A 6,669-nucleotide genomic window follows, 5' to 3' on the forward strand; every position below is an offset into this window, starting at 1 on the left:
CCTACCTGATCTAGGTGTCATCAAGGACCAAGATGGTGCATGGGTTATGGTGGCTGCTGACTCCTGTTTTGTGACACCTAAGAGTTAGGGCAGTTCTACTTGTTATATGGCCACAGAAGCTGTAAGTCTTTTTATCTTTGTCACCCCTTTCAGAAAGAATCGATGGGGTGATGAAAACCTCATTCAAACCTCCTTTTAATTGTCCCCTAAATTACAAGTGTAGGCTGGTTTGGGTGGATTTGGCAAATCTTACTCAGACCATTCATGATTTTATATTCTGACTTAAATTATTGTAAAGATAGCTTCCCATATGTTTCATCTTCTTCGTGAAAGGCAGTACGGTATAATGGAAAGAGTCCTGGTATCTAAGTCAGGAGACCTAAACAGTTACTCTTCTGCCATGATTCAGTTTTCCATGTCTCAATTTCTTTAAATGTAATATGAGGGAGTGGTTGTCGCTCAGGCGGTTGAGTGCCTACTTCCCACATGGGAGGCCCCAAGTTCAGTTCCCAAGGCCTTCTAAACAACAATAACAAAAAACAACAGACAAAACAAGTGAAAAAACAAGATCCGGCTCAAAGCACATTTCGAGGTCCTAGGTTCAATCCCTAGCCCTGGTACCTCAAAATAAGTAAATGAATGGATGGATGGATGGATGGATATAAAATGACAGGATCAGACCAAGTAACCTCTAAATTCCTACCCAATTCTGACAATATATTATTCTCTATCAGTCTCGCTCCTTTCAGATTGTCATTCTCAGTTCAAGAGTATCACTTATTTTTCTTTTCTCATTAGAACTCTCATAAAAAATAGTCATCTTTTAAGCCATCTTTTAAACTGGAATGTTCTAGTCTTTCCCCGGACATTCTCCTACTCTGTTTTCTTTTAGTAGGCTCAAAAGTAGAACTGCATTGCAGCTTTGTACATAGGTAAGAATAGTACTATAAACTTGTCTTATGGCCCATTAATGATAATGTGACATGGTAATAGCACTTTTGGTAACACACTCTGTTTTCAATTCATCCTAACACATATGTTAGCTTACTTAATTTTTTTAAAAAGTTATTATAAAAATTAAGATGGAGCTAATAATCTTATATTTTCACAGGTTGACCTGCTAAAATTTCTAAATGTAAAAATTTTCTAAAATAGGAATGGTTTTAGAGAAGTTCAGTTGAGATTATTCACTCTTCATAAAGCCAGCTTTTGATTATTAACATGAATGATATGTTTGTATGCATATTCATATAAAAACTAATAATAGGTTCTTGTTAATAGCAATAACAACTCTGAAATATTTGTTCAAACCAGTATTTGAATATTAGCCATATGGCTCAAACAGATCCATATCCAACCTTATATTTTCTAGGCAGATTCTCCATTATTTTCCCAGAGAAGTAAAAAACTTCAGCATGATTTACATGCAAATAATTTTTTAAATTCACTGACTGTTTCTTTGCTTGAAGTCACTAAGTCTTTCTGGTTATCATTAAAGCTAAGTTTTTTTAAGACTCCTAACTGAAAGTTGTTTTTAGATATCTAATATATATTCATTCATTTGGGTTATTCTCACCTACTCTGGGAAACAAACAAAAAGAAAACAACATTTAACTTCTACCTGTTTTTGAGTCTTTGGTAAAAAAAAAAAGAATTACTAAATTTTCTATATTTTGAGTTTGAGTATAGGTCCACTGGTTGTCCTTTCCTTCTTCAGGTTTCCAGAATTTAACTTAACTTCACCTTTTATCCTGACTGGCATCATTGGGTTGTTTTTTGTTTTGTTTTATGAAATAATTATGAAAATAATCATTAACCAACACCTTTTAGATAGAACTGCATTCGAGGCATATATGAACAATTAGTATTTTGTTAGCTTTTTTGAGCAAAACCTTGTGCAGGATTAGTATCTTTAGGAGGCAGTTATCAATAGTCCTTTTTTTTTTTTTAAGATTTGTTTTTTATTTATTTCTGTCCCCTTCCTGCCCCTCCCCCCAGTTGTCTGCTCTCTGTGTCCATTCACTGTGACCGCTTCTATACTTATCAGCATCAGCAGCACCAGGATTTTTGTTGCATCTTCTTGTTTCAGCTCTCCATGTGTGCGGCACCACACCCTCCTTTGCGCTGGGTGGCTCTCCTTACGGGGCGCATTCCTTGCGTGTGGAGCTCCCCTATGTGGGGGACACCCCTGCATGGCAGGGCACTCCTTGCACACATCAGCACTGCACATAGGCCAACTCCACACGGGTCCAGGAGGCCCAGGGTTTGAACCATGGACCTCCCATGTGGTAGACGGATGCCCTATCCATTGGGCAAAGTCCTTTTCATACCTTTTTCTGAATCTGAAATACATGGACTTCAAAATAAAATAAACATATGTTGAATTATTCCCTTTGTGCCCTTGACCACATTGAATGTCGTCTGTCACTTTTGTCTATTTACACAGCTTAGAAAGTTTTTCTTTGAAGTTTATTTTTACTACCTCCTTTTCATTAGTGTTAACTATGACCTTAAATTTTTTATGCATTGCTTGCTGTCTTCATCATTTACAGTAGTTTTAATGAGATCAGCCTATACTTGAGTATGTGAAAGGCCCACAGTTTGAGATGTGTTTATTTTCCCTAAATTTATCCTCCATTTCTTAAACAACTTAATATATCCATGACATAAGATAAATTGGATATTGGTTCTATCATGACTGATTTTTAAAGATATAATTAGCCTTTGTGATAGTTATTTAAAGGTCTTTGAAAGTCTAAATAAATTATCCTCACTGGTTCCCCTTCTTTCTCATACATGTTTATCTCCTAAAATAAATCCAATTCTCTTTTGGACCTCATATAACTTGTTTTGCAAAGCAACAATTTTGACAGTCTGTCCTCAGTGGTACTGCCCTTATTATAATCTTATTACTGTGGTCAAATTAGAACTCCAGTGTTTTGGTACAGTGGTCCTTTAGAGATACAATTATTCCCCCAACCCGGACACATCATTACAATTTGAGCATGTTTGGCAGTTTTTCAGACCTCTTAAAGCCATATAATACTGACAAAACATTTTTGCCTAAGCTGTAATAATACTAATGCAGCCCAGTGACCCTAGAGCCACATTTTCTGTAAACATGACTCAAGAACTGTTTATTACAGCAGTTCCAAGCCTAGTTTAGTGTAATCTTCTAACTGAAATCAGGTGTGTTGAAGGGCCAAAGGTTGTATACAAGTAAATGAGCAGAAGAGAGAGCTGCCAGACTCAGTTATGATCCTGTGTACTTCTGGTTTCTATTTAGAACAACCTTTTTTATACCTAATAGTCTTTTACCCATTTCTTCCAACCTGCCCATTTTAAATGACAAGTATGGAGTGGAAATTTCCCTAACCTGTTCCTTAGAAGATGAGGCAAAGCATCCATTCAGGCTGCAGAATTCCCAAGGAACAGAAAGGGAGCGACAGGCACAAAGAAGAGAGGAATAAAGGTGAGTGAGTGAGTGTTTATTCTTTCAGGGTGGCCTATGAACAGGAGTTTGTGAAGGAAAGGAGCTGGGCCTGTGTGTGCTGTAAACTTTTTCCTGAGCTGGTGGGGATGGGGGTGGGGGGTGACTGTTGATCCCTGCTGCTTGGTGAATGAGTCATGGGCCTGAGGGCAGAACTTGCCATAGGGAGGGGCCAAGTCTGGCCCACAAAGTTCCCTGTGATCAGGATGGGCAGATGAATGGTTTCCTGGCAGTTTACCTAAGGGTTTCAGAGAGGCAATGCGGACGGAAACCCAGAAATAGAGTGAGCTGGTTAGTTTATTGCACTAAGATCAGAAGTTCTAAATCTATTCACAGACCAAGGGGCTCCAGAAACCAGGAAGAAAGTTCACACTGCTGAAAGAGTGCCCAAGAACGATATACCGTAAAACTTGCTGAGGGATATCGTGGTAGTCTCAGATCCTGTAAGAAAGACTTTGGCCAACAGTCCCACCAAGAAAAAGAAAATGCAGAGGGTAAAGAAAGGACTGATCCTTAGATGGGACTTATCCTGCCAGTTCTAGAGAGTTTTCTTACTAAGATCATTGCTGTGGCAGGATTGAAAAATTCATCCACTGTTGGAGTTGAAAGAAACCTAACAATTTTTTGTCCAGCACCCTCATTTGTCAGAATGAGGAATTGGAGTCCAGAGAGGGGAGGTGATTTGCTTTTCACACAACCAGTTATAAACTACAGATTAGAGAGCCCTGGTCACCTCTAGGATTAAGTATGTGAGCTGCTGAGTTGCTCTTATCCCAAGAGCTTGAAGGTGACTTGCCATGAAATGCAAAGATTGAGCATGTAGAATATGTATAGGCAGATTATTTTTTGAGAGAGTGGGAGTTGCTTGTCATCAGACTTGGAAGAATTGTAACCAACAGGTTTGGTGATAAAATTGAGCTTGGCCAGGCAGCAGAGTGGAAGCAAGGATGGAGATGTGCTTTTCTCAGCTATTAATCACCCTGCACAAGCAGAGGAACTCAGGAGTCTCAGGTGTGTGTGTGTGTGTGTGTGTGAAGAGGCAGCTATTTTAGATTTGGGTGGACTGGGTACAAAAGGATTTCTGGGAAATGGAACATATTCACAAATACTGGGCTTCCTCCCTGAAATTAAACAATTCTGTCATTAACAAATAAAAGATAAAGAGATGAAAGAGCAGTTTTCAAGTTGAAGAATCAAGGAAAATGATTATATAAAATATCTTTAAAAATATTTGGAAGTACTTTATATAGGGTTTTGAGAACATTTTTTTTTAGATGAGTATGTATGAAAATTGCCTAATTTCACTAGTTCCAATGATTAATAGTTATTGGAAGTAATAGAAAAGTCTAACCAAAATTAGTCATATGTTTTGTATAGGGCAAGAAGGTAATGTGATGAAGTGTGCAAATTGGAATACTTGGAAACACTAAAAGAATTCGTTACGGTTGGTAGCCCAGAAAAAGTGGCCCCTGAAAACCAGAGGACTATATTGCAGGCAGGCTACAAGACGGGATTGGGGAAAGCATGCAGGAAGCAGAGGGAAGACAACATTGGACAGAATTAAATGGAAGGAATGACATAAGCAGCAACAGAGTGAGGCTGCACCAGAAAGGACTACGGAATTTCCGTGTGTGGAAATTTCATTCTCAGATAATAACGTTGTGGAATCTACTTGAGACAACTTGACCAAGATAATGAGACTAAGAAACAAAACGTGAAAGCTACAGAACTAAGAAGAAAATGAGATGCAGAAGCTACCATACTGAGGCAGAAGCTAGCTCTTCCCTCCACGGTTTATAAATCATTCTCTTAGATGCTTGGGCCCCAAAACCTGGAGTCAGTCTGACATTCTCTCCTTTCCACCTATACAATCAAATTCTGTTGATCTCTTCATAGCACTGCTTACATTGATCGCATCCCTTTTATTTCCCTTAACTGTTTTTGTCTCAACACCTCTTTCCTGGACACTGAAATAACTTTCCTACTGGACTATCACTCCCAGTCCTTTCTTTCACAATCTTTCTGGAAGAGTAAGCCATAATGATCTCAAATTTGACTTCATACTCTTTAGCCTTTCATTACCTACCAGGTACCCACTTGGGTACCCACCCACCACCCCACTTCTCTCACATTATTCCTTACATGCACCCTCACTTCCCTCTCTGCCTGTTCTTTTCATGCATTCCAATTCCCTTTCAAGTTTTGGAAAATGTAGCTTCCTATTCCCTTTACAACTATTCTCTTCTCTCTTCTGTTTCACAATACTATTCCTATTTCTTTTGAAATCAAACTGACAGTACTGAGCATTTAAATTTTTTAAACACAGACCTAGGGCCCATGGAAGAATTTGCTTACACCCTTTGTTTTATTACACTTAGCCCCCACCTTCTGGACCTTCCTTATTATTGCCCTCTAAAAAACTATCAATATGCATTACTTATTGAAGTTGGCAGTTAACATGCATTTCAATCTTTTCTAAAATACATTCCTTTTGCAATTTGGGGCAAATACTTTAATGTCTCTAAGCCTCAGATTTTCACCTGCCAGTTAAGTAATGCCGTAGAGGATCATAACGAAAATGAAATTACTTAAAGATAGCTACACACACAGTAAATAAATGGTTATCATTATCAGTAATATTTTATCTTAGGACCAATTTCTAGGCAAAGTAAGCTATTTCAGTTCCTCAAGGTCTTATAAAAAGTACAAACTTACAAAACTGGCTACTATTAATAGCCTGTTAAGTCTCTCTCTGCTTTTTAAATATGTTGGCATTCAGGCAGCAAGACTCCTCTTATTTGTAGTTAGCACAGTGAAAAATAAAATTCAAAAGACTTCCCTCCAAACTTGGTTATTAAGTCATTCTTGGAAAATCATTAAAACCTCCATTTTCTCCTCTGAAATTGGAATAATTATATCTATATTTGCACACTTACCTCCTCTCCAGGAAACCCCCTTTTCAACTGGGCTTTTGAGCCTTTCCCTAGCCAACACTTGTGGCACCATGGCACCATTCTTCTAACTCTCTCAGCACCTCTGCTCTCAGGTCATTCCTTAGCAATCTCCTTGTAATCTCTTCTGTACATTTTCCTTTTCTTTCTTGGTATTCCTTTGAAGACCTGTTTTCTTCCATCTCCATTATTTCTATTTCTAGCAGTTCTTAGTTACCAAGGTCTTTG

This window comes from Dasypus novemcinctus, chromosome 5, assembly GCF_030445035.2.
Source record: "Dasypus novemcinctus isolate mDasNov1 chromosome 5, mDasNov1.1.hap2, whole genome shotgun sequence".
Taxonomy (NCBI): Eukaryota; Metazoa; Chordata; class Mammalia; order Cingulata; family Dasypodidae; genus Dasypus; species Dasypus novemcinctus.